Source organism: Pseudorca crassidens, chromosome 14 (genome assembly GCF_039906515.1).
Source record: "Pseudorca crassidens isolate mPseCra1 chromosome 14, mPseCra1.hap1, whole genome shotgun sequence".
NCBI lineage: Eukaryota > Metazoa > Chordata > Mammalia > Artiodactyla > Delphinidae > Pseudorca > Pseudorca crassidens.
Window position 1 is genome coordinate 44103990 of NC_090309.1, and position 27936 is coordinate 44131925.

The window sequence follows — 27936 nt, forward strand, 5'->3', positions numbered from 1 at the left end:
AACAAGACAGAAACACAAGGTAAAGGAAGCTAAAGACGTTTGCTAGAAATATGCTCTCATTTTTTTAGCTCAGTGAAATGTTAAGTGTTTGCTCTATGGACTCGTCAAAAGGGGGAAAAAAAAGTATCTGGCATAAATGAATAACCAACTTATTGATTTCATGAATCTGCTTTACTCTAGCAAATAAGTGATTTGCTGATCATCAAAATGTGAATGTAGATTGCCTGATTTACAGTTTTGCAAGCTCCCCTCTCTACTCTAAAAAAACAACCGCTTGATAAGGGTCATTCGAGTGAAAAGTTGCTCAGAAATAGTCTATTTAAACCATAAACAAATAAAATTCTTTTTTCCTTTGTTCACAATTTACACCATATCTTTATTGTCCCTATACTGCATCAACCTTAAGGCTGTGATACTGAAAGCAGCCGAAATGACTCTATACAGAGTGATTCAGGTGACATTTGAAAAATGCCACTGAATGGATTTTAACTCAGTAACTATCTTCAGTCACTTTAATCTATTTCTCTTCTTTAAATCTTTGCAGTTTACATATTTGATGCTTTCATTAAGTTTCTACTTACATTAGGAAAGTCACATCATGTCAGTTCCCAAAAAGGGTAAATTCTTGAATTTGGAAAACATTCCTTAACTCCAATTTTTAATGTCAAGCTACAACAGATGAAGTCCAAATCTCTGTTTCAAAGCATTCACTGCAAATATGGGCAGGGACAGGAAATGATAGGGAAGATTTTTCGACAGGTAACGTAAAAAAACAAATTAGCTCCAAGGTAAAGGCAAAGCTAAGGAAAGCTTTGAGTTCATTTGCTCCACAAATACTGATTGCGTCCCTGACGTGTGTTGGGCACTACGAGGGTTGGAATGAAGAAAAGGCAGTTATTGCAAGTCTTAAGTTTCTCAGAATGCAAATTTCATTTTAGGATTACACATCCATGTGCTATGTTCCAGAAGTCCTGTTGTTCCAAACTCACTCTCTTTTGCAATTATTATTTAACAATGAACAGATACGATGAATGAAAACACTCGTGTGTGTATGTGGGTGGGTGGGGTTTGGGGGACAGGAAGTATAGTTAATCTGCATGAATAAAAGAGAATTCACGCTGTTAGTTGTTTAATTCATCAAGAAACTTTTTATATACTCCTTTTATATGGGAGTGGAGCAGGCAGACTTTTTTCTGGAATATACTGGAAGATCATCACTGGGTCCCCGAGTCCCTGTATGAAGAGCCATTGAGGAAAGCATCCAATCCTTCAATTGTGACATGAGAGAAAAATAAACATTTGTTTTGTTAAACCCTCATGATTTCAAGATTTATTTGTTATTGCATCGTAGGCTAGCCAAGCCCAACTACTAGTATATTACGAATAATGGGACAGAAAATATGTAAACGTTTTAATAAAACATAATAAAGTATAAGAAATTCCGCTTTAAAAAGTACACCGCAATCCACATCCCAGTCCTACTTGATCATTAGAAAAAAAAGATAAAATCTTCTGTGTAAGAAAGAAAAGGAGCCCCTTGTGTGCTGGAATATCTTTGACCATGTCTCCTACAGTCTCTTCCCCAAGCTGCTGCTTCCTTTTCCTTCCTTACACAAGGACCTTCCAGAGTGGTGTCAACTATAAGATACACACTTCCATTACACCCAGGAAGTGTGGAGTACCACTGTGCTCCCAAGAGAAGTACATGACAAAAATTGGTGCTTTATTATAAAGGGATACATACATGCACGTGTATGCACACACACAACTGCATTAGATGCACGTGCATGCACACACACAAACGCATTAGAATGTACTATCATTTGAACTGATCATTACATTTATACCAGTGGCTGACAGCTGTTAAAACAGATTTCAGAATGTCATTTTGGCTTTCAGAACTCTGAGAATGAGGTTCCAAAAGAAAATCAAGGCTCCTGCAGAAAACAGCCAAATACGAGGCTATACTCTACATCAGGGGGAACCAGGAACCAGGCCTCACAGCAGGAGGTGAGCAGTGGGTGAGCAAGCGAGCATCATCTGTACTTAGCCCTTACAGCCGCTCCCCATGGCTCGCATTACCACCTAAGCTCCGCCTCCTGTCAGATCAGCGGGCGGCATTAGATTCTCATAGGGGCGTGAACCCTACTGTGAACTGCGCATGCGAGGGGTCTAGGTTGTGCACTCCTTATGAGAATCTAATGCCTGATGATCTGAGGCGGAGCTGAGGCAGTGATGCTAGCGTTGGGGAGGGGCTGCAAATACAGATGATCATTAGCAGAGAGGTTTGACTGCACAGAGACCATAATAAATCGCTTCCAGACTCATATCAAAACCCTATCAGTGGGACTTCCCTGGTGGCACAGTGGTTAAGAATCCAGCTGCCAATGCAGGGGACATGGGTTCCAGCCCTGGTCCAGGAAGATCCCATGTGCTGCAGAGCAACTAAGCCCATGCACCACAACTACTGAGCCTGCGCTCTAGAGCCCATGAGCCACAACTACTGAGCCTGTGTGCCACAACTACTGAAGCCTGTGTGCCTAGAGACTGTGCTCTGCAACAAGAGAAGCCACTGCAACGAGAAGCCCACGTACCACAAAGAAGAATAGTCCCCGCTCGCCACAACTAGAGAAAGCGCACATGCAGCAACAAAGACCCAATGCAGCCAAAAAATAAATCAATCAATAAATTTATAAACAAAACAAAACAAAACACCCTATCAGTGAGTGCCAAGTGAAAACAAGCTCAGGGCTCCCACTGATTCAGCATTATGGCGAGTTGTATAATTATTTCATTATATATTACAATGTAATAATAATAGAAATAAAGTGCACAATAAATGTAATGCGCTTGAATCATCCCGAAACCATCCCCCCAACCCAGCTCCCATCTGTGGAAAAATTGTCTTCCATGAAATGGGTCCCTGGTGCCAAAAAGGTTGGGGACCGCTGCTCTATGTAGATATACAATATATTAAAGAAGGATCCTATCTTCAAGAAGTATATAACCAGTTGAGGGGCGATAAGGAGGAAAAAAAATAAAGCAATAGGTAATACGATATTCAGAGCTAAATCATGTGAAACAGGAGTACAAAAAGATCAATATTGGCTGCAGTTCTTCTGAAGGAGAAACTTGACTAATGGATCAACAGAAGCTTGAGAGACAGAGATGCTGGTAGAGCCACAGGATGGACAAGAATGATCCTCTTGTAAACAGGGAAGAGGGAAGGAATTCACTTGAAGGAAGAGAGAGGGACATACTGGAAGCAGAAGGAGGAAAAGCCAAGTTGCATCCCACATGCAGGGATCTAAAGAAGCCAGTGTCAAATCACAGCCATGCAAACGGTGAGATTTGCTTTTAACTTCCCCCCAAGGGCATTTTACTCCTCTTTCCTGGGAAATCTCTGGACATCTGCACATTAGAAAAGCCAGGTTAAGCAAACAATACCAATGTGAAAATCCAATGACATTCTCAAGAGGTTCTTCGGGTAAATCTTGGGCATGTTCTCAAAGCAGAAACCATTTTCTCCATGTATCTCACTTTTCTCTGAACCTACACGTAGAAGTTCACAGGACCTCTTGTAATAAAACAAGTGTGAGAAACAGTCAGAAGAATTCCACTAACACACATCTAATTGATTCCAATTTGAGAACTGGAATGTACCTAAGAGATTCCCTAATCCAACCTGTCCCCCATCCTGACTCACTTGGCAGATAAGAGAATAAAGCCCAGAAGGTAGTGAACTTGGCCTCTAACACTGGGGATTAGTTATACATATACATTCAAAAGATTCTGTTTCATTCCTGGGACATCACAGGGATTCCCATCCCGGATCTTCTAATCACTGAGATGTCAAGCTTCTCACGTACACAGTTAAATTCTAACTTCTCCTTTTTTCTTCCTGATTGTAGATATTCTGGATGGACTTTTACCTTTAAAATAACTTGATATTCTCCTTGGACAATATCCTGGACTTGATTTCACTTCGATTTACCTGAAATGCATTCAATCATATAAAGTAGCTCGACTTTCTTCTCTGCTAGTTTGAAAATACTCTGGTTGAAATATTAAACCCTCTAATTTCCCCCTTGATTTCTAAAGCAGTGTTTCTCTCCCTGGGGGAATCCCGTCCTTGACATCAGCCAAGGATTACTCTGACTATCGTACATGACAGGTTTACTGCTGATATTTGCAACTGTCTAAGGTTGGTCAAACTTCTGAGTAGTTTTGATTAGATGAAGTGCTGTCTGGTCTTCAAAATTTCAGGGCGAAAAATAAAACCTGGTAATGGTCCATTCTAAAACAAATTACAGCATTTGGAAGAATATAAAGGAGGACAGTCATCTGGAAGACTGTAGCTGCTGTGGGTTCATAGATGTTAGCTTTTCGGTGACTGAGTTAGTCTCCCTCGGCCAGAGAGAGTCCAACAGTCACATGATTTCAAATCTGGAGGCAAATCTCTTTAATAAGCCCCAACCTCTAAAGACAGTGCTTGAATTAGTTCCAAATTAATCCCACCATCCACAGGCTTTTACACATTCCGAAGGAAATGACTTCAGAACTATATATTTAAAAAATTATTACTGTTCTAAAAGTGTTTCTCTTTCTTCCTCAGGCAAGCAAAGTTCAGCCTCCTACTTAGAATTCGTATGAGCTCCAGAAGTATAAGTGATTACAGTTCTCACTATAATTTGATGCTTTACTTATTAAAAAAAAAAAATCTTGTTGGCATCAGCAGTTTCGGATTTGCCTGGATATTTAACTCGGGCTGCTTTATTGGCAGAGGTAGAATTTTTAAATTTTTAATGGGAGCTTTAATTGTCCTAAGTAGGTAAAAAAATGATGTCAGGTCTTGCTCTGGTCCATCATCTATGAAGCTAATTCTACTCTTGTCAGACCCTTCTCTCTGTGGCAATCTGAAAGAAATAGGAGATAGTTATTTTCTACCCGGTCCTCCCATGTAGAGACCTGTTCCCTGTTATTCACTGGCCCCAACTTAGCTCTGGGTCTCTGCCCACACCTTCCCCTACCAAATAATCATTCCCAGCCCAGTCCATACTCCTTATTTCTCTATGCATGTTACGAAAAACAGCCTTCTAATAATTAGAATATCCAAAGATGAGAATATACTGCTTCAGATGATAACGTGATTCGTGTTCTTGGAAATGCTTGGAGAGCGCTCAATGAGGTGCTGCAAAGACTTCTATCTGTGTGTGCTGCTGGGCTAGTCCCTTTACCTCTGAAGATCAATAATTCTACAGTTTTAAATTCTGCTCCCTCCATAAATCTCGTTCATTTTCCTTCTTATCATTTGCCAAGAAATCATGTATTAGAGTGCCTTGTGGTGTTCCTTTACCTAGTTGTCTGTATGTTATTTACTTTCATGTTTTCATTTTTTGCCCAAATATGCTACTTGCAAATATTCCCTTAAACCCTACCCAGTGACTGTTGGTGTTTCCTGTAGGGATTTAATACATATTTATTGACTTCCTGTAATATCAAGACTTGGTCTTCACCCAATACTGATTATCTGCTGTGTGGCAGACACTGTTCTAGATGACGGAGATACAGCACCAAGCAAAAGTGATAAGCTCTGTGCATTCACAGAGTGCACGTTCCAGAGAGGAAGACCGACAGTGGAGAGCAAATACTCTCCCCTTTGTGGAGGCAACATGCGCCATAAAGGCAATGAAACAGAGAACTAGCAGAGTTGAGCGGAAGTACAGCTACAGTAGGGAGCGTGGCCTAGAAGAGCTCTCTGGGGACTACAGCCTGCAAATGAGCCAACTATGCAAAGAGCTTGGAGAAGAGAGTTCTAGGCATCAGGAAAGGGGGGTGCACAGGCCCTGGCTGGGAAGACTCCTCTGCTGGAATCCAGCTGTGAAGGGGGAAGGGACAGCAGCTTGAAACCGGGATCCATCTTGTCCCCTTCCTCCACTACTTAAATTTTTAAAAACCTTGTGCTCCCTTTGGCTGTTTACACTTAAACCTAGACTTGAACCCTTTGACTATTAGGTTTTCTTTGTGACAAAAACCTTAGCATTACATTTGTTTCCACCCTCTCACACGCCCCACTTCCCATCCATTGGGAAATTCTGTTGACCCTGCCGCCAAGATATCCTAAAAATCCAACCTCCCACTAGTCTCCTAACAGGTGTCCTCACTTCTATCTTTGCCTCCTCTCCCAGGTCTACTATCATTCAAAGTCTATTTCAACCCCACGGCAGCCAGGGTTTTCCTTCTAAAATGCTAAGTCTGATCACATCGTTCTCCAGAACCACGCAGGAGCTCACCATTTTGCTCCATATAAAAGTCAAGGTCCTTAAAAAGGCCAGCAGGGCCCCATGTAATCTGGGGACCTGGTGCCTTTCTGACTTCATGACGTCACACCTCTGCTCCAGCCACAAGGCCTCCTTTCTGCTCCTGGACACCCCAGGCATACACTAGCTTTAGTCGTCCACACTCTCTGGACTGCTCTTCCCCCAGGGAGCTGCTTGGCCAATTTCCTCACTCTTACAAGTCTTTGTTCAGGTCTCAGCTTCTCAGTGAGACTTACCAAGTCCTCTTCGTTTAATCCTGTAAACTATCCCCACCTCCACCCCACATTCTCCTGATCTCCGTTGGCCTGTTGTACTTCTTTATTTTTCTTCAAAATACTTTATCACTTTCTATCATATAAGTTAGCTTGTTCATATGTTATGTTTATTGTATAAGCCCTGTCTCTCTCCATCAGAATGTGAACTCCACAAGGCAGGGATCTTTGTCTGTTGTGTTGAGTGATGTACTCCAAGCGCCTAGAATAGTGTCTGCACATTAAAAAGTTATTGAATGAGTCAATCAACCCATTACACAGATAGTGCCCTGAAAAGAAATTATTTCATAGTACAGGTCTACAATTGTCAATCACTCCAGGTAAGACTGGGTTTGTATCTGAATGGAGCCTAATATCAATTCTGTTGTGCCACTGAACACGAAGAACATTCTAGAGAACATTAAACTTTGGATGGAAACATTGGGAGGTTCTCAAATTATGTCAGATCTAATCACTGGTGGGTAATTTCAATAAAAAAATCTGGGGACTTCCCTGGTGGTCCAGTGGTTAAGAATCCACCTTCCAATGCAGGGGACGTGGGTTCGATCCCTGGTCGGGGAGCTAAGATCCCACATGCCGCAGGGCAACTAAGCCTGCACACCGCAATGAAAGATCCCACATGCTGCAGTGAAGATCCTGTGTGCCACAACTAAGATCCGACGTAACCAAATAAAAAGAAAAAATAAATGAATAAATAAAATCTGAAATGTGTTTTCACCAGGCTCAAAAAAAATGTCTTAATGGGGGGGGGGTGGCACATGGTGGCGGGGAAGGCGAGGAGGAAAGAGAAGGGAGAGTACAAAGAGGGATAAAGAGAAAGAGACAGACATAAAAAGTTACGGGAAATGTGCAAAACATGAACCATTTCTGCCAGTAACATCTTGGAATACAATATAAATGCCTTCATCTGGACATCTGCTTAAGTTGATAAGGTTCCCCCTTTGGTTAGAAATACCACTAGAAGGAATTTAAACTTCACCTGGACATTCTCCTTCCAGACACTCCCTGCGAGGGAGGGGTGTACCGAGGGGGAGGGCACAGGAGCGAGCATAGCTGTGGGGCACAGGGCAGGTGCCAGCTGGGCCCTGAGTGAGGGTCTCTGAGCTGTGAGAGAGCAGCCTGAGGAGGCCGGAGAGCAGCGGTCCATTCAAAACAGGTTATGTTTCTCCGTGAAGAGAAAAACCTGTCATTTCAAAGGAAAAGGAAACAGAGCAACGTGCTGTCCCATTTATTAGAATGAAAGCTGGAAATACTGTATCCTTTTCCAAGAATGCTTTGACAGAAAAAAATCACGAGTGTGATCCCTCTAGTGCCATGCAAGTGGTATGTTCTTGGAAACAGTCCAGATTGTTTTCACTTATTATTTTCTGTAAAAGAGTAAATATAATAGTTAAATGGATATTGAAATCCAATGATTTGCACATAAACCAATTTAGAAAACAGAAAAGAAAATCAGGGTCTATGTCCTAACTTTGTTCCAGAAAATAATTACCAAAAATTTTTCAAGTTTCTCCTCTTTCCAAATGAGAGTGTTTTTAAAATGGGAGAGAATCGCATTTTGTTGCCTATTTGCTATCATCCACCTGTACCTCTTCCTGGGAACTGGCACCTGGGTGTTTCAGCTTCCATTTCTCTCTAGAAGCTAGAGGCTCCACGTGGCAAGGCCTTGCCTTATAGTTACTTTCCGAGCTGTCCTATGATTCGCATTAGCGCTATGTGCTAGAAGGTGTCCTGTGAATTTCTGATGAACGAATGTCCTCATCGTTCGGTTCCCAACTGCTCTGGCAGCTAACCCAAGTTTGTTGCTCCCCGAACAGCTTCAAGCAGTTAACTCAAAATGCAGTCAGATTTCCACCAAAAAAATCACACAATAGCAAGCCATCGAAACTGAAGTCTGGCTTACAGTCTGGCTTTGTGTGCCCTAAAATTCCCTTCACTTTGACTTTTCCCTTTGAAAGCATCAGCTCCATGAAGGAGACACTAGGTAAGTAGCACTGAACTGGCCTAAAGGACTGGAGACTCTATGGAAAATATTTGAAACTCTGAAGAGCTGTTTAGCATGAGTACCATTTTAACAGCTATTCAGGGTTAAAATGTGTCTTACTTTCCATTGTTATGTTGCTGCTGCTGCTGCTGTCATTTCCCAGAGAAAATGCTGCCTTTTCCCAATGCCAGAGGATAAAAATTGATGTCATTTTAAGAAATGTAACAATTTCCTTCACTGAATACAGCCCCCTTGTAAGTGCATCTTGTCAGCATTGTCAATGAACGAACAAGGAAGCAAATCTATAAGAAAACAAATTTTCAAAAGACAGTAAGTCTATAAAAATTTTATTTTCTCTTAGGATAATTATTTTGACTTTTTATGTATATTTAGATTTTTTAGAAGCCTGTGCACAGTTGTTTTTTTACTGTCATACATTGCAGCAAAATAAAAATATTTTTTATCATATTGTACAGCAAAGCGTCATTAATCTGGATTCTATCAATTGGGAATTCATAAAAATGTTGTTCAATTCAGCCTATATATACTCTCTGCAGTGGCTATGAAACAACAGCTGGCCAAACAAACTCATAGTGTAGCAATTAAGGAATAGTTGCCTTACACAAGAAAAGCAAAGTTTTCACAATGTTTTAGCATTATCTATCTGTACACAAAGTGATATGGACAGATAATGGATGAATGCAGTTAGTTAATGGATAAGTGTCGTTAGTTTAGATAAACAAAATTGGAAAGACCACATACTGTGGAACTTTTTTTGTTGTTAGCTATTTTAGCATGTATTAACAAGCCCTTTGTAATCACTTAACATACATTCATTGAGCACTTACTATGTGTTAGACACTCTTTCATGTGCTATAGACAGTCCACTGAAAACAAACAAAAAGGGCTCCTCTGCTCATGGAACACTCTAATACGGAAGACAGACAAGACAGACAGACATGCAGACACACACATAAATAAGCACACTGCTCCCCTGTACACCCTCCACCACTTTAGCTTAGATCGAGATCATCTGAGAAGATCTGAGGCATTCAACTTGACACTTGAATGCAAAGATTCTGGGAATGAACTCTCCAAACAGCAAGAACAGAATTTGCAAAGTCCCCAACATGGGAATGAGCCACAGGCACTCAAAGAAAAGAAAGAAGACTGAAGTGGCCAGAAAGAAGTGAGGAAAGTGAGGGGAGATGAAGTTGGAGCAGCAGAGACAAGACCCACGGTGTCAGCAAGCCCGTGTAAGGACCTGGGATTTTGTACTGTTTGGAGTGGGGAGCGATTTGGGGAAAAGAGGGATTGGTACATTCCACTGGCACCATCCGATGTATACTTTAAAAGGATCGTCTTGGCTGCTCTGTGAAAGACAGAGGAAAAACAGGATGAGAGTGAAGTTTGGGGGATGATTGAGGGGACCTCTGTAGGAGGTGGGCTGAGAGGTGACTGTGGGTTGTGAAGGAGCCATAGCCGTGGTGCACAGAGAAGTGGTCACATTCAACAAGCCTCCTGGGGAAAGAGACTAAGGACAAAGCATAGCTATGGAGCAAATGTGAGGTCTTACGAAGAAAAGGAATCGAAGGTAATGGCTACCTTTCCGGCAAGGGCAACCAGGGGATGGGGAGATGGCTTGGAGGTGGAGAGAAGTGGGGTTTGAAATCAAGAATTCTATTTTGTTCACATTAGGCTTAATATTTCTACTGGACATCTAAGGCAAGATCCAGAGGAGGCAGTTAAATATATGACTCTGCAGCTCCGAGAAGGGATATGGGGTAGTTTAAATGTGGAAGTCCCCAGTAGAGAGCTGCTGTCAAAAGCCTGCGGTTTGGAGAAGGGTCTGAATAGAGAAGCCTGGTGGAGGGGAAGAGCCACAGGGCAGGTGCACAGCCACAACCCCCGCCTCCCCAGCCCCGAGCCTCAGAAAGCTAAGCAAGCAGCCGGCTGCCTTTGTAGACACGACCACAGAGCTTGTGTATCTTCTGCTCAGGTACCTTTTAATTAGATCTCTCTCTCTCTCTCCTTTACTCTCACTGTGTTTCATTCCCAAATCCAATCCTCCCACTTCGCTTTCCTCCTGCTGCCTCCCTTTCAGCATGCCTCTCTTTCTCCTCCTCTTGGGGCCCCCTTGCCCTCCCACAGTAATTTTGGAAGGAGTAAAGTAAAGCACAGTGGCTAAGTGCTAGCTCTGTGGGTTTCAGTTTTCACGCAAATACGCACATAGAAATGGATGATCTTTAAGACCCACAATTCCTGGGTTACGATTATCATGTGTTTTACCATAATCCATATTAGTGGCTTAACCGCTAAAGGCAGCTAAGATAAAGGTTTCTAACAGTATATGTAAGTTATGTTGCTGTTCTTTCATTTATTCATTAAACAAACATTTATAGACTATCTACCATGCACAAAGCCTTGGAGAAGCAGAGAATATTTAAGATGATGTTGTTATGTTCTGAGAAGGGGAATAAAAGCACACTCATGTGACAGATGTATACCAGTTCTGATTAGGGCAGTTAAACATGTTTTAAGTGAAGCTTTTAAACATTTAAAAATTCTATTCTTTAAGAACACCTACCCTTACAGATTTCTTTCCTCAACTGTGTACTTAAAAACTCCTTCCATGAAAGAAAGTTACAAGGCTAAGGAAAAAAAGACATCTCAATACAACAGAATATTACTTGATGACATTGTTGAGAACAAATTACTGAATGTTTGCAAAAACAAGGAGCCAGAAAACTATAAAAGCACTACTTAATCTCAGCATTTTATTTGACAATGGTATTCTAAACTTAAGATATCAAGCTTTTTTTTCCCACCACTGGAAAAATTGTAATGGGAAATAAATCTCAAAAGTCCTATTAAATACAGCCAACACAGGGCACCCTGGATGCGTTCACATTGGTTTTCACGCCCTTTGATTTTAGAGACACTTGACCGTAGTGCAGGAGGGAAGGCAAGTTCTGGCCAGGAAAACTCCTGCTGACCTCAAAGTTCCCTTGGGCTCTTCTCCATTCCCAAGGATTCGATCATTTTGTCTTCACTAAACAGTTATTAGGCAACAACAGACTAATCAATGTGGTCAAGCAAGTATGTCAGATGACACACATAATGGCTAATAACTTTAATTTGACTTAGCATGTATCAAGCACTTCGCTAAAAAGGCATAGGCATTTTTTCACGTGCACTAATGCATTTGATCCTCACTGCCAAACTAAGAAGCAGGTATTATTATTCCCATCTTAGAGATGAAAGATGGAGGCTTAGAGGTGTTGAGTAACTCCTCAAAGTAACAAAGCTAGTAGAGTGCAATTCTGGACCTCAAAGCCCACTCCTCACTGCTGGAGAACACAGACCCTGTGAAGAGGCAGAGGCAAGGCCAAATTAAACAATGGCCAAGGAGGGTGAGCAGCACCGATAGTCTGATTGATTTAAAGTCTCTCCCTCATCATTACACTTGAACGCTACACCATCACTCGACGAACGCATCTGTTGAAAGAAAACTCTGTTTTCCCTGAGATACAAAACAAATACATCACCCCTTCAATTCATACGGTTGTTCCTTCAGGTCAACAAGAGTCAGCCAAAGTGAAGGCAGCAAGTTTCACGGTCAACAACCACCAAACCATCCCCAGCTAAGTACCTGGATCTGCAAAGTCATTAGTGGGCTTCATAAATATAGATGCCATTCACAATGCAATCGTTGGACAATTTCACAAACTTCTTACAATTCAGAAACCTGCAGGGTTAGAAGAAACTACTGGACAAAGGCAAAGAGCAGATTCTTCTGGCTAATGTCTAACCTGAGCTGTTTTCAAAGCAGCGGCTTTCCTGGATTCTCTTCTGAACAGCTGGGGAACCCAATGAAAGGTTCACTCTGCTTAATTTAATGTCACGGCTACCAATGCTGTTTAACCTTCTTCCTGATGATAATAAAAGAGAATCTGATGTATTGTATATCACTTAACAGAAGCACCCGGGGAACATTAAGGTAGAATAAAACAACAGGCCCACGGCCCAGGTAAATCCAAATCCATGGAAAATGACAGACACCTCTTACATCTACAAATGTATATATCTTTCCATAATGCCCATTTTAATGAACTGACTTATAAAGAGATTAGTCTAAATAGCAACTCACTCGAAATTTATTTTCCTGTTGCTGTCTGTGCAGGGGTAACTGAGAGAGAATTCAGTCTATCATCAAGAGACACCACTTATCCTATCCCTGCTATCAAGCTAAGAATCTAGCTCCTAATATACATGGAGAAAAATGAATTACTCAGAAGAAGTGCACATAATTCTGAAGACAGTGCTCAATTCTGTGTAAATAAATTCCAATCAGCTTTATTTTTTTTAGCAGCCTAGAAAAAATACTTGCTTTGTAATCACCACGATCACTAGGTATTTGATACATACGCAAGGAGAAAAAATTTTTAGAAGTTTAGTCAAGTCTCCCACATCAGAGCAGACAAGCTTCTAGCCCAGGAAGGAAATACCAAATGGAACCGTCTCATACCCACAGAATCAGGATACCTTTTACCACCATCTGCTCACTCAGATCTAAACAGCAAGCAGATGGTACAGTAGTTTGAAAGTTAACTTCAACAGGGCATCTCCCTGGAGCTCTAACCAGAATCCTTGACAGTGGAAGGATTCGGCCTCAGCTTTTTACACTTTCAGAAGCTAAGGTCTGTCTTCCGTTCAGTTCTCAGCACCTGGGCTCTACACTCACTGTCCAGTCACTTTGTGTGTGGGGTCCAGTGACCTCCCTAACCACTCTCCAGGACATTCCACAGGGTCCTGGTCTCTGGTACTTGAGTCTTCTGCATGCTTATTGTTTCTTTTATCATGTTGTCTTTTCCACATATTTTATTCCACTTTTATCAGCACCTGAAAATATGCAATCTTTGTTTACTTCAAAAACAACCTTTGTCAAGAGTTCATTTGGTCTTTTAAAAACTTGTCTGGCTCTTAAAAGTTACCCTTAAATAAAAGGTTTTTAACTTGTTTAAAAAGCTCTTAATTTAGGCTACTGGTTTATATATTTTTATGCAATGATTTTTACAGTAAAATGGAGCATGTTGGATCCAAAGTCTTAGGATATTCTTTCCTGGACAAAGGACTGTGGTCTAGGGGTTAGAAGACTCTGCCTGGCTCTGCCCAACCTGCAGGACTCTTGAGAAGCTGCACACTTTGAATGCTTTTAATCTGCTCTGACAATCAAGACTCTAATCCCAGGACCTGCACCCAGACTTAAGCCACAAATCCAATGTCAGGCTGGGGACTGGAGCACGGCACCTTGAAGGAAAGCAGAGGCCAGGAAGGAAGGCAAGCAGTAGACCTTTCAAGGACATTTCTTAGGAACAAAGCTCAGGCAAGGAGATGACTAGGATTGCCCTGTGCCTGATTTCCAGGACCAGGCCTCTTTCCTCTTCACTGGCTTCCGCTAAATTTAGCTGGAAGTCTTCCAGACAGTTCCAGCCTTTATCTGACCCCACTCTATCTGTGCAATATTCTCTTTATGCTACTGTTAGAACCGAAGACACTCATCTGGGATCTGGCTCAGACTAGTAGTTAAGAGCCTGGAGCCAGACTGCCTGAGTCTGAATGCTGACTCAACGACCTCCTCTGTGGCCTTGAGCGATTTATTAAACTCCTGCGTCTCCGTTTCCTCATTTGCAAAGTGGATGAATAACAACGTTCCACTCAGCGGTAGGTACTGAGTGAGTTACTCTGTGTAGGCACTGAACAGTGGCTGGCACACAGTAAGCCCCAGCTATTACTAACACCGGCCTCCCTTCTAGTGCTAAGTGTCGTTGTGAGACCACCACCGCCGGCCCATGTCTCTGGCCCTCTGCGGCGGAGCAGGGTGCTTGCTCTGCCCCCTGCCTCCAGCACTGCGATGGCAGACAGGGCTGCGCTCCACATCTGTGCTGTCTCCCCTGGTCCTATGCATACGCAGTTCACAGGCTCTTCAGCCTCGCTTTACGGGCTGCTCTGCTCTCAGCCATACACACGAACACTGGCAAGTCACAGCTTCCACTGAGTGCAGCCTGACTACTGCATCAAGCACTGAACGCCAGCAAAGAGAATCTGTGAAATGGGAGTAAAAACCAGCCGAATACAAATGGGTAAGGTGATTCAAAGGAAAGGGAATGCCTGTGTTTCGGAACAGCACTGACTCAATGTGTACACACTTTGACTACTCTTTGTAAAGTGACTAGTGACCCTCTGGCCGCTAATAAACACTGAATTTAGGCCAAAACAGCATATTTATTTATTCAGCAAATATTTGAATGTTTCAGACACTGAGCTACAATGGAGAACAAACAATAGATAAGAAGCAAGAAAATAAATAAAATCATTTCAAATGTGTTAAGGGTGATGAAGGAATGATTGGATGGTTAGGGAAGGCCTCTCTGAAGAATAGGTGTTTAATTAATAATGAATGAGGGCCAGCCACGGTTAGAGGATGAGCATTCTAGAAAAAGGGGAAGTGCATGCAAAGGCCCTGTGGTAGAGATGAGAAAAATATTTTTTAAAAAATAGAGTACAGTTAGAAAGAAGAGTGTTAGGCATCAAGTCTGTATCTACCTCAAACCAGCTTGGTGATTAGGTTCATGTGATCCCTTCCAGCTCTAAAATTCCACAAATGTCTCTAGGAAGTGATGTATTGATTGGTACAGATAAGGCAGATTATGCTGGCTCTAGCACTCTGGACTGACTATAAAAAATGCCCGAGGAAGTCATCTCAGTAGATGACATGCATAAGCAGTCATCTGCTTTCATCACAAGAATAAATAAGATGAACTGGATTTCAGAAGCTTTGCTGTGTTCTGGTTAGTCAAAGAAAGAGTAAAGTGGTCATAGACAATCCCCCACCTCCACAATGTAAAAGACCACAGGACTTGAGGATGGAGGTGACGTGGAGAGAGAAAGTGGGACCTGGAGATGACACCACAGACAAGCAGACCCATGATGACCTGGCGTTTAAAAAATCATTTAAGAAAGTTTAAACTCCAAAGGCTATTCAAGAGTATCAGTCAAACTGCTCTGCGGGGGCTTTGAAACAAACACCCTTTTCAAGTCCCTTCTGAAAAATTCATTTCCAATTATGAAGACAACTCCAATATTTCAAGTAAAATTTCCTCTTATTGAGGGAAGAGAAAGTCTGGGGACAGATGAACTCAGTTGCCTGGCTAAGTATTTAAATTCTCACTTAGGTTGGCAAGTCAAGACAGACAGCCTTAGTTCATACATTAATATTTATGAAAAATGGCACAATGTTCCATTTGGAAAGAAGATCTGGGGGAAATGCTATATCCAGCAATGGCAGCCCAGACTCTCTGGACTGCTACATGCTGGAGTAGGTGTGCCCCTCAACACAGAAGGTAAACTCCCAATTAATGTGGAATTTATGTTGTGAAAATATCTTTACAGATAAATTGCTCAAATGGAGGCCTCGGAAACCATAGCAACGATACATTTTAATTAAAGTTTGCAACTTGAAAGTAAAACCTTAAATAATTGGTACCTCCAAGTCTTTGCTGAATTGGCTTAGCTACGGGAAATACAGGCTTCTAATAACAGGAAAAGAAAAATCTTCCACTTCACCATCTTCCAATTACTACGTGCATCTCTCAGAATGTGAGATAGCCTGAGTTAATTCTCCAATATATGAAGCTAAAATATGCCCTCTGAATAGAAAGTCCGTTGGAACACAAAATAGAAAAAAAAATTATAACTCTGGCTTAGGAATCTTTTTCCAGCCACGGGTAAGACACACACAAAAGACATTTTAAAAACCTTTTGACAACTACCATTAATACTTTCAATTTATTGAATGCCATTGACGTATGTTTATCATAGAAAAGTGACATTTTGCTATTTTGTGAATAACTGCCTGAAACAGAAGTGGAAATCTTTAACCACACACTTATTCAACAAATATTTATGGACAGTCAACCATGTGTCTGTACTGAAGACAAATATCCTAATAGAATATATTTAACAGAACATTCCTGTACTATGTGCTTTCTGGACACTTTGTTTTATTCTCACAATAGTATCGTAACTATTCAACAGACAGGGTGATAGGGATCTAGCAAAGGTTAGTGACTTTTTCCAAGTCAGGTACTAAGATTGGGTCTACAACTGCAAACCAGTTCAAGGCTTCAAGAGAACTGGTCAGTTAGCTTCATCAACAGCCTATCAATTTCTGTCAATAGTAACAATGCCAAAAATAAAACTCAGGTAGATCACTGGAGTGATCTATCTGGGCACTCAGCAGGAGACAAAGGTCCTTTGTGTGGGTCCTTGAGCCCAGTCAAAAGCAGAAATAAAATATACATAAAAAATGTACAAAAAAAAAAAAAATCCAAGATGGGATCAGATTGGTTTTGTCCCTAATATCCAAGAACAGGTTATAGGAGAACAATATAAATGCCCATATGATCATATAAGCGTCCTGGCAAAGGTTAATAGTTAAATGCCATCCAAACCATATTTGGCACTGGGGCAGTTCTTGGAATGATTCCAAAAGGAAACAGGCAACATTTTATTTGAAATTTATCATCTCCTTGGCTATCAACTGATCCAAATATCTATCTAAGTTCTTTTAACAAATGTCTCAGGAATGTATTGCTATTATTTATTATTAAGCATTGTGCTCCCCTGTCACCACTCTATCTGGTCCCAGGTCTGCCAACACCAAGTCCAGCACTGAGCCGACTCCTTCTAGGTGGTCTGTGCACCACCACCAAGCTGGGAAAGTTCCAACTTCCAACTAAACAGGGAAGCTGGGATTTGTTATTTTTTTCTGTCTGAGGTGGCTCTGTTTACACATTCATTGTCTCAGGTCCTACACATCCACTTGCCACCTCAGAGAGGAAGTTCCCATGATCACCCCCTGCTACAAAACACACAGCCTAGCACTCAACAGGGTTTCAAAAGTCTTTTCTTTGAGGAGGTTTGATTTACTTATGCTTTTGCCCATTTAAACACTGGCCCTTTTCTTTGTAAAAGCTATAAATCCCACCTATCTTACAGTAGCTGGCCCTCAAGTCCTTCCATCTCGGCAGTCCTTCCAACTCCCTTGACTAAGTTAGTCTGTCATGGTCACTCCTGTCTCTGAATTCATACCCTACACTGCCTTAACTCAATGAAACGCTATGTAGAATAACACTGGATTCCATTCTCATGTAACCGTATGGTTTTACTTCCCCAGTTGTGTAAGTTCCTTGAGGGCAGGAGCTTGGTTGATATCCCACTATGTCAGGCACAATGATAGACACGTGGTATAAGCTGCATAAATACTTGCTATGGGGGTAAATATTTTCAGTCTCAAAGTCATTTCCATAGCTTGATTCAATCACTAAACAAATAGTCACTTTTACTTCCACCGAGTTGTTTTATGAAATTTCCCCATTCTCAAAAGGCCACTGGGAAAAAAGTTATTTATGCAAAGTGCAGCCTGAGAAAACAATTAGTATTTTTTTCCTATTATTGATTAGAAAATATTTAAACAGATTGCATTGAAGAAACTACCTCAGCCAACCCCATGGGAGGTGGGGTGAGTGGGCAGAATTCCAAAAGTTTATTTGTAAATCACTTGTTGGGAAAGAGGAAAACACGTTCCCAGTGACTGAAATAATGCCCTGTGTCGGGGGTTCATTTTCCAGAAGATGTAACAGATGCAGCAAAAGGGGCTGAGAGGAAGAGAAGCGGCTTCGGGGAGGCTGACTTGACTCCCAACACCAGGGCTCTGGGAAAGGAAGGAGGAACAATCACAGGCACCCTCCACACCCCTTCCTCTAAATCATGATTGGGAATCAGGGACCAGTGCTCCGGGGCTGGGGGACAGGAAATTCCAAACAGCAGCGAGTCTCCACTACAACTTTCAAGACGGAAGGGATACCAAGTTAAAGTAGAAAGGAAAGGACCCCTTGTGGCTCCACAACTGGACAAGCCATTTGTGTATCTGCAGCCTCATAAATGAGCAGTGGATATACTCAGGGTATCCTCCACTGGCAGGCATCTGGGAGATCACTGAACCCAGTCTTCCTCAGACTGTGCGCTTCCAAGCTCGAGATTCCCTCACCAAGTCAACAGCTGTCCGGGGGAAAAGACACGCTATGGTCAATCAGTCTGAGAACCACTAGGTTAAATAAAGGTCATCACAGGTCACCACTGGCTACTTGAAGATAATAACAAATACTGTAAATCTTGTCAATGTTGAAGGTAGACCATGCAGCATTTCCCAAACTATTTTAACACAGAACGCTTTTCCCAAAGGACAACACCATGCAGGTCACAGGTTGGAAAATGCACCTCAAACCATCCTCTGCATTTTACAGATGAGGCAACGGAGGCCTAGAGAAGCAAACTAATTTCTGGAGACAGCACGGTTAATATGTGGAAGAACAGGGATGAGACTCGGCATTTTCCTCCTCCAGGTCAGCACTCTGTCTTCAGAGCACCTCTCAGCTCCCAACTCCAGGTTCCGTTTTGTTAGGCAGCCCCACCTTCTCTCTGCACCATCCCGAGGCTCTGCCTTCCCCGCTCCCTCCACAGCTAAGTGTCCAAGCTCATTTAAGAGCTTGCCTCCTGTCCCTCATCTCTCCTACTTAATATCAGATCTAATCTCAACTGCCAGCTCACCTGGATCTCTGCAGATTACCTGCCTCCAGAATCCCCATTGCAAGGTGGCTGATCACCAACCAAAACACACCCGCTGCCCTAAACAAGCCTTTTCAGCGCCGATTACTGCCTGCAGCAACACCATCTCCCGACACCACACGCTGGGTCCCTCCACAGGCCCGGCGCTGACTATCCGGCTAGAAGGCTCCCCAGCCTCTGCTGGGTGCAAGCAAAGTCCCTGCCCTCCCTGTGAATACCTAGTACTCAGGTCCCATTCCTGTTCCTCTGCCACCCAGCTAGCTATTTGTTGCCACAGGCAACATCATGTACCAGTGCCTGTAGGACAACCTTCTGCCACGGCAAGTATCCATGGCAAACAGATGAGGCCAGCAAATAGAATTAAACACCACAGGTAATTCCCCAAAGTTAGCTTAGCCAATAGATGATTTATCAGAGCAGTGAACATTTGGCAAAACGGAGTCTATTGGGCTCCAAATCCTCTTTGTCGTATCATGGTCTGCTGGGCAAAGACATGGCTTAAAGTGAGAACCTGGAAAAGGGAAACAGTAGTCCCAGGCTTGACGGACCTAGAGAAAAAAACACTGCCTAGGAAATGAAACAAGCGAGGGCAGGATGCAAATCATTTTCCATGGCAGGATATTAGTTCTCCTTATTCCCACTTAAAATTCAACTAAAGTTATCGAGGGCCTATGATGCACCAGGTAATATAAGGAACATAAAGAAATATAACACACGTGAGATTTGCACAGGCTATTAGGAAAGTAAAACTGAAATGTATACAAAGATAAATATGATATAAATGACTATCAAGATGAAAACAGAAGACAAAGTTACCACAAAAAAGAACATGACTAGCGGCCAACTGGTTGGTACAAACAATAACAGCCACGAACAGTCAGGCAATAAAATGACAACTGCTCATCTCTGCTCACAACAAAAGACTTTGTCAGGATACAAAAGACAGTAAGACCATCTGACTCATCAATCCTTCGATCAAATGAGCATGTTAAACCCTGACCCACATGAGGGTTAAACAGCATGGTGTACATGAAGCATTTTGGAAGCATAAAGAACTCTACAAACTTAGTTATCATGCTCTTGTATTTCAGGATCAAAACCTAGACCACCAAGTCTAGTCTCTTCATGTGAAACGCCAGAAACATTATACCAAATCAGCTTCAGGACTGGTGAATACTGTCGGATTTTCAAAATTAGAGATGAAAGTGATCAGCACAGAGTAGGCACTCAATAAATATCAAATAAATGAATGTTAAAATGAAAGTGCTGTGCAGACAGTACTTCCTTTTCGCCAAGTTAAAATCCTTAAAATCACTTTATGAAGTGGTATCACATAAAGCAATCATGTTTTCCCGCTGAGACTATACAGTAATTGGATGCTTATTTCTGACCAAGGATTCGGTATTACAGCTGTCACAAATACGATCTACAATGTCATAAAAGCAAAGATAGAATAATCATAAATCTTCATAATCATGGAAAGCAGTAAGGCTCTTCTTCAAAGTCTATAATAGGGGCATCATGCATGGTACACACTGATTACACAAAGGGCCCAATTCATCATAAATTGTACCTACATCAGAATACAACCCCATTACGTTATAAATGTAAACCCAAACCACTGTGGTAACTATAATAAACATGTAATTAAAAATTATTTCCTTGCTTTTTTAGCACTGTCTCCGGGTACTCAAACTCAGTCCAAGAAATTCTGATTTAGGCTCCCATTTTCTCCCGATAAATGTCTCATAACAGAGTCATTCTAAATCATTCCATCAACTGAGAGCTGCCATTTAAAGAAGGTTTTAATGGATGTTTACTAGTGATAATGACAGTGATGATGGTGCTTCCACACCCCAAAATTTACTCTTTAGGTTACCATTACCCCAATGATTCTCTTTATCTGCTCCTACCTCCTGCTTCAGACACAGTTCGAAAAGCAAATGCCCAACATCACACCTCAACAGCGCCACCAGGAAGCAAGTGTCCCGACCCTCCTGTCTACTGCAGTCTCCACTTTATCAGACTTCTGAGTGCAGCAGCGCTTCTCAAGTATTAATGTGCATTCAAGTCACCTCTGGATTGCCTTAAAGTGTAGATTTCTGGTTCAGTAGTTCCAGGCTGAGATGACAATCTTGTTGCTAGTCTGGGGACGACCCCTGAGATATAAGGTATTATAGCGCTATGGACGCTTGAATCCTTGCTCTGCCCTCTACCAGCTGTGAGACCTTGAGCAAGTCATTCAGCCTTTAGACCTGGTTTCACATCTGCAAAGGGGAATTTCTACTGCTCCATTCTTAGAATCATTGTAAAGGTGAACTGAACTCACAGAGAAGCTCTTAGCATGGTGCCTGACACATGGCTAGATTCTCATTAAATATTAGTCACCATCACTTTATTGCAAAGTCATCAAAACCAACCAAACCAGGACAATGCTTAACAGATCATCAGCTTGAGCTCTCAGAAGCAATCTGTAAACAATTCTTACCAGAATTTCTAGAAGCCAGCAAAAGCCAAAATCCTATGTTTAAGTATTGATGGAAAAAGGCACTGGGACCTGAGGGATGGTGTGAATGCTGCAGCGTGATGAGGGCAGGAGGGAAATGGGAAACAGTCAAAGAAGGCTGCCCCTGATGACTAACCCTAGAGTTTGAGACGTTAAAGTTTGTACTCTCTTCCTCTGTCTCTTCCCCTGAGCCTTATCACCAGAGAGGACCAAGAATTCTGAAGAATTTTAAAAACTGGAACAAAATACAAATCAAAATTATTCTCTCCCTCCTATATTTCAAGTCAAACATACCAGCAAGTAAGAATAACAGATCCATGGAAACGTCTAAGGACACTGCCACTGAACTTACAGGAAATTTGGGTAGAAAATGTCATAGTTGACATTCTCTCCCTAAATTAAAAGTTGCCAGCATTGCAAGGATCAAGAGTTCCTTGAAGGTATGAATTCAAGAGAGAGACAAACGGCTCAAGCTGTAGGATGAATAGGGAATTCAACAGTCTTCATTTTCTGTCTATTGACACCTGTAAACCTCACGTGAAAAATTCGATGGGACTAATCCTTTCTTCCTGAGAAGCACGTGCTGTTTTCCATATGACCTGGCTTCCATTTTGCTTCCTGGAAGAATTCCCGGCTGCTGCTTTTTCTCAGCGGTACGCAGTGCTGCAGACCTCACACACTCAGATGTGAAGGGAGCAGCTTTAACAGTAGGAATCTCATTTTTCTTTTTCCACTTTTGGGGCATTCTTAAATGAGCATTCTCAGATGTAGCCATATAAAAACTTAAAAAAAAAAAAAACTTCTAATAATCAGTCAGAGTAATACTAAACCCAGGGAACATGAAATCAATTAACAATGTGCTCAGATAATCCAATAAAGTGAAGCGGAAACAGATCAATTTTTTGTTTTCTTTGCTTGATTGGTCTGGTCGGATTGATCTGGTTCTTAATATAAGATCATCATCGTGGTCCAACTTTGTAAGGGCCTTGTTATAAGTTAGAATAAAAGAAATCCATTTTATCTACACAGAATTGCCCTGATTCCTGTTGTGTCCCACATGAACCCTGGGACTTCTTGTTGCTTCTGGCAGCTGTAGTTGACAGGAGTAACAGAAAGGTAGATTCCAGCAAGGATATATACTAACCTCCACAGCATCCTAAACTGGTCTTGGATCCACTAGAAACTGCTTCCTGTATTTGGGGGCAACCTTCCTCTCTGGACTTGTCCCCCCACTTGTCAAAATAAGCAAACATCTGCTCAACAATCAGTTGCATCAGTGAACATGGCCATGACATTTCATCCAAGGTATGTCCCTGTCTCCCCTGAGACTATAAGTATGTAGGTTAAACAGTAGTTGGAACCGGAGACAGCAAATGACTCCAGCCCTGCCACAGTTGGATGGGACCAGGAATATGCCATTTCTTTAAGCCTCTTGTTCTTCATATGTTATACGGGGTAAACTGAGGTTCTTGGTGCGAACAGTATGACTCCTCCAGGGCCTTGTACAAATATACAAGGAGGAAAAAACCCACCCTTTTTCTCTATCAGGCAAAGTGTACATTATATTATAAAAACTCAAGAAGCAACCCTAATGTCTAGACATGGAGCTAGACTTACATTCAGCCAACCGTGCTGTGATGAAGCCAACCTCAATCCCCACTGCCAAAACCCCAGGTCTTCTCGGAAGCATTCAGCTTTCCAGTTAACATCCTTTCCTGCCTTCAGCTAACACAATAGTCAAAGTCAGTGACAACTTTCCCAAGGGGACACATGATGGCTTATTTGTTCAAATCCTTCCTAAAGCTATTTAACAAATGTTGACAGTCAAAACATGAACCAATAACACGTAGGCTCATTTCCCCAGTTCAAACTGCCCCAAAGTTTCTTTTTTTTTCTTCCTAACATCCTTATTGGAGGATAAATGCTTTACAATGGTGTGTTAGTTTCTGCTGTATAACAAAGTGAATCAGCTCTACGTATACATATATCCTCATACCCCCTCCCTCTTGCGTCTCCCTCCCACCCTCCCTATCCCACCCTTCTAGGTGGTCACAAAGCATCGAGCTGATCTCCCTGTGCTATGCGGCTGCTTCCCACTAGCTATCGATTTTACATGTGGTAGTGTATATATGTCCATGCCACTCTCTTACTTCGTCCCAGCTTACCCCTCCCCCTCCCCATGTCAAGTCCATTCCCCATGTCTGCATCTTTATTCCTGTCCTGCCCCTAGGTTCTTGAGAACCTTTTTTTTTTTAGATTCCATATATATGCATTAGCATACGGTATTCATTTTTCTCTTTCTGACTTACTTCACTCTGTACGACAGACTCTAGGTCCATCCACCTCAGATGATTATCCACCTACAGATAACTCAATTTCGTTTCTTTTTATGGCTGAGTAATATTCCATTGTATATATGTACCACATCTTCTTTATCCATTCATCTGTCGATGGACACTTAAGTTGCTTCCATGTCCTGGCTACTATAAATAGAGCTGCAGTGAACATTGTGGTACATGACTCTTCTTGAATTATGGCTTTCTCAGGGTATATGCCCAGTAGTGGGATTGCTGGGTTGTATGGTAGTTCTATTTTTAGTTTTTTAAGGAACCTCCATACTGTTCTCCATAGTGGCTGTATCAATTTACATTCAAAGTTTATTTTCAAAATCACTTTTATTATTAACCAAATGTTACATACAATCTTGTCACCTCTCCCATCAGCATCACCATTACATTCTGAGCAATATTTTATACAGTGCCATTAGATAAGTTAACACTATACCATAAAACATTTTAGAAACTGAGCCTGTGATACCAACTAGGGTCTGTGAAGCTTTTATGATCATTAAGCTGGAGGTCTCAATATGTTGCAAGCTGAAATTCATAAAACTTATTTACAAAACAGCTGTATTTGCATAGTTGCCTATCAGATTTAAGAGCTGGTTCTGAAGTCAAGAAAGAAATTTAATTTTAACCATTACAAGGACTCATGTCATAAGCCACGTATTTTCTTTCTTCTAAAGTCTTCAAACAAGAAATAAGATCTAAAATTTTACTCTGTAGTTACCTTCTTATGAAAAAACTTTGACACAGGGACTTCCCTGGTGGCGCAGTGGTTTTAAGAATCCACCTGCCAGTGCAGGAGACACAGGTTCGAGCCCTGGTCCGGGAAGGTCCCACATGCCGCACAGCAGCTAAGCCTGTGCGCCACAACTACTGAGCCTGAGCTCTAGAGCCCTCGAGCTACAACTACTGAAACCCGCATGCTAGAGCCCGTGCTCCACAACAAGAGAAGCCACCGCAATGAGAAGCCCACGCACCACAACGATGAGTAGCCCCCGCTCGGCACAACTAGAGAAAGCCCGCGCGCAGCAACGAAGACCCAACACAGCTAAAAAATAAATAAATAAATAAAAATTTGAAAACAGTTTTGACACATAAATTCATATTCTACGTTCTTTTCTCTTTTTTCCCCACAGAAGGAATGCCTAGGTTTCCATCTAAGCAAAATACACAGAATTACTGTATTAATAATATTTTCAGGTTATTTCTATAGGAAGCATTCTCAAGGTCTAGTTTAGAGTCTAGAACTTTGGGATCTAGGGAAGCCACCTCTCCTTTCCACCTCCAAAAGGGAATTCTGTTTTTTAAAGGAGAAGATTCCCCTAGCTTTCCCAAAGGTACAGCCTTCTCTCTCTCCAGGCAATAGCCTGTAAGTTGCAAGGCTAGGACTGCATCGACTCCAAGGCCAAAGAAACTTGCTTTGGACTGTACAGTGCACCGTGAACAGATTCAATGAGACTACGGATCTGCCAAAGGCCTGGACTCAGTGGACATCTAACAAATACCAGTTCTCTTTCCTTCCACTCACAAATAATTGCCTTTCTGGCTGAAGCCCCCTCCTTGCTTTCAGTGAATGGTAGTATCAACAGTGAATAAACCCTACATAAAACATCCACAGAAGGTATTATTAGGTTCAGTTTTCCAGTTGAGGGAAAGTGACGTTCAGGGAAATTAAGTCTCCCCAACCCTCACTAACATTCAGATAACTAGAAGATAGCAGTCAGGATCTGAACCCAGATTTTTCCGAGTCCAAAAGAAAGTTCAATCTTGTTAACTCCCATCTTAAGGGGATCTTCACAGTTACACAGTGCCCTAAGGAAATTCCCATTCCTGAGATGACACTGGCTGAACCCAGAATCCTTGCATGTATCAACTAATGAGAGCTCCCCCAACACTGTCTTCCATTTTAGTACAAAATAGTTTAGGCGGGAGCAAGGAGTTCTTCCTACAGAGGTATAGACAGCCCAAAGAGTGAGTTTCAGAACAGAAACATTCTAATGAACATCAATTAAATCTCTCTCTTGTGGAAGCAGCTCAGATGTTCTTCTTTGGTAGAATGGATGAACAAATTGTGGCACATCCAGACGATGAAATATTACTCAATGCTAAAAAGAAATGAGCTATCAAACCATGAAAAGACATGGAGGAATCTGAAATCCATATTATTAACTGAGAGCAGCCAATCTGAAAGGGCTACATACTGTATGATTCCAACTATATGACATTCTGGAAAAGGCAAAACACTGGAGACAGTAAAGAGATCAGTGGTTGCCAGGAGAGGGGTGGGGGGATGAATAGGCAGAGCACAGAGGACTTTTAGGGCGGTGAAAGTAACCTACGTGATATTAAAATGATGGATATCTGCTATTACACTTTTGTCCAAACCCACAGAATGTACAACACGAAGAATGGACCCCAAGGTAAACTATGGACTTTGGGTGATTATGATGTATCAATGTAGGTTCATCAGTTGTAACCAATGTACCCCTTTGATGAGAGACGTTGATAGTGTGGAAGGCTGTGCATGTGTGGGGCAGGGGGTAGATGGGAAAACTCTGTACCTTTCTCTCAATTTTGTTGTTAAGTCTAAAACTTCTCCAAAATATAAAGTCTTGGGGGGAAAAATGTCTCATTTGAAAACATGTCTGAAAATGGTGAACTACACGGGCTTCTCATGATTAGCTTGAGGAAGTGTCGAGATTTGCCCACAATGGTTTGGGCTGCTGTCAAACCACCAGGTCATGTCCTTAAACGTCTAGTCATGCTATGAGAGTAAAAACAGGACGCTCTCGGAGTGAATGAACTTCAGAATGGGAGTGACTCACGTAAAATGTGCTTCCTGAAGACATTCAAGTGTTTGCTACTGACAATGACGTCATGAGGGCTGTGTCAAGAAAGGCCTCTCTTCCCTGCATTGTTACTCACACGAAGCTTACCTCAACTGTCAATTGCCGCTGCTCAAAGCACTCAAGAAGTCAATCCTATATATGAGTCATATCCACCTCTCTGTACATAACACATGTATCTGGAAAAGATGTTTTTTGCTCTGAGTAAATCAAAGTTTCTTTATGTCAAATCATTTTATATCAGGTTTGCTTTAGTCAAAGGTATTACATCTTCTGCAGCAAAGCCGGAAGCAGGCAGGAAGCAGCAGGAAGGAACAGAACTACAAAACAACCATTACCGGCTATTCTATCAACTTTGCTTCACTGCAGGCCAGTGCTGGGATGCACTTGGGCTGTGTGTGCGTCCTGCTCTTTCCACTTGAGCCATCACTGGATCCACCATCTTGCTTGCTAAGTAAAACAGCCCAGATACGGACAAGGCGTGGGCCCTGAAGCCACAGAGACATTTGTTCTAATCGTGGTGCTGCCAATTATTAGGTACACTACTTTTAATCTCCCCGACTCTCAGTTTCCTCACCTGTAAGATGAAGGTAACAATATTTTGTAGAACTGCTGTAAGCATAAGAAATAACTGGTACAAAATAATCAACGATAGGCTAAGTATTATTACTTTTACGTGCATACATCAACAAAGAGCAAACCCGAAGTCTCCACGCATCAGTGTCACTCAACAGAAGAAAAAGGGCCATTTATTCAACAGATGTTGGTTCATGAAGTTTCTAGACTACCTCTTATCATTGGGCAAGGCACCAGGGTCACTCCTACGAATGAGTGAGGCCTGCGTGGAGCTTGACTCCACTGAAAAGCTGATCTGATTACACTGGACTTAAACCCAGCTTTTTTAAAGCACAGATGATAATTTCTGTGTTATGGAATTAATATATTTCATCGTGGTGAATTTCGTTATTTACTAC

At 41.9% G+C, this 27936-nt stretch overlaps 1 protein-coding gene across 9 annotated transcripts in view; it reads right to left on the reverse strand.

The window, feature by feature from the left end:
* CCDC85A (coiled-coil domain containing 85A) overlaps positions 1-27936 on the reverse strand; it is a 685546-nt gene that overhangs the window by 49969 nt on the left and 607641 nt on the right. The window contains exon 11 of one of the 9 annotated variants that reach the window (XR_010934546.1): positions 8690-8878. The exons of the other annotated variants lie outside the window; for them this stretch is intronic. The gene's annotated coding sequence lies outside the window, so the exon portion shown is untranslated. Of the gene's footprint in view, positions 1-8689; positions 8879-27936 lie in introns of those variants that run through there. 9 annotated transcript variants of the gene reach the window in all.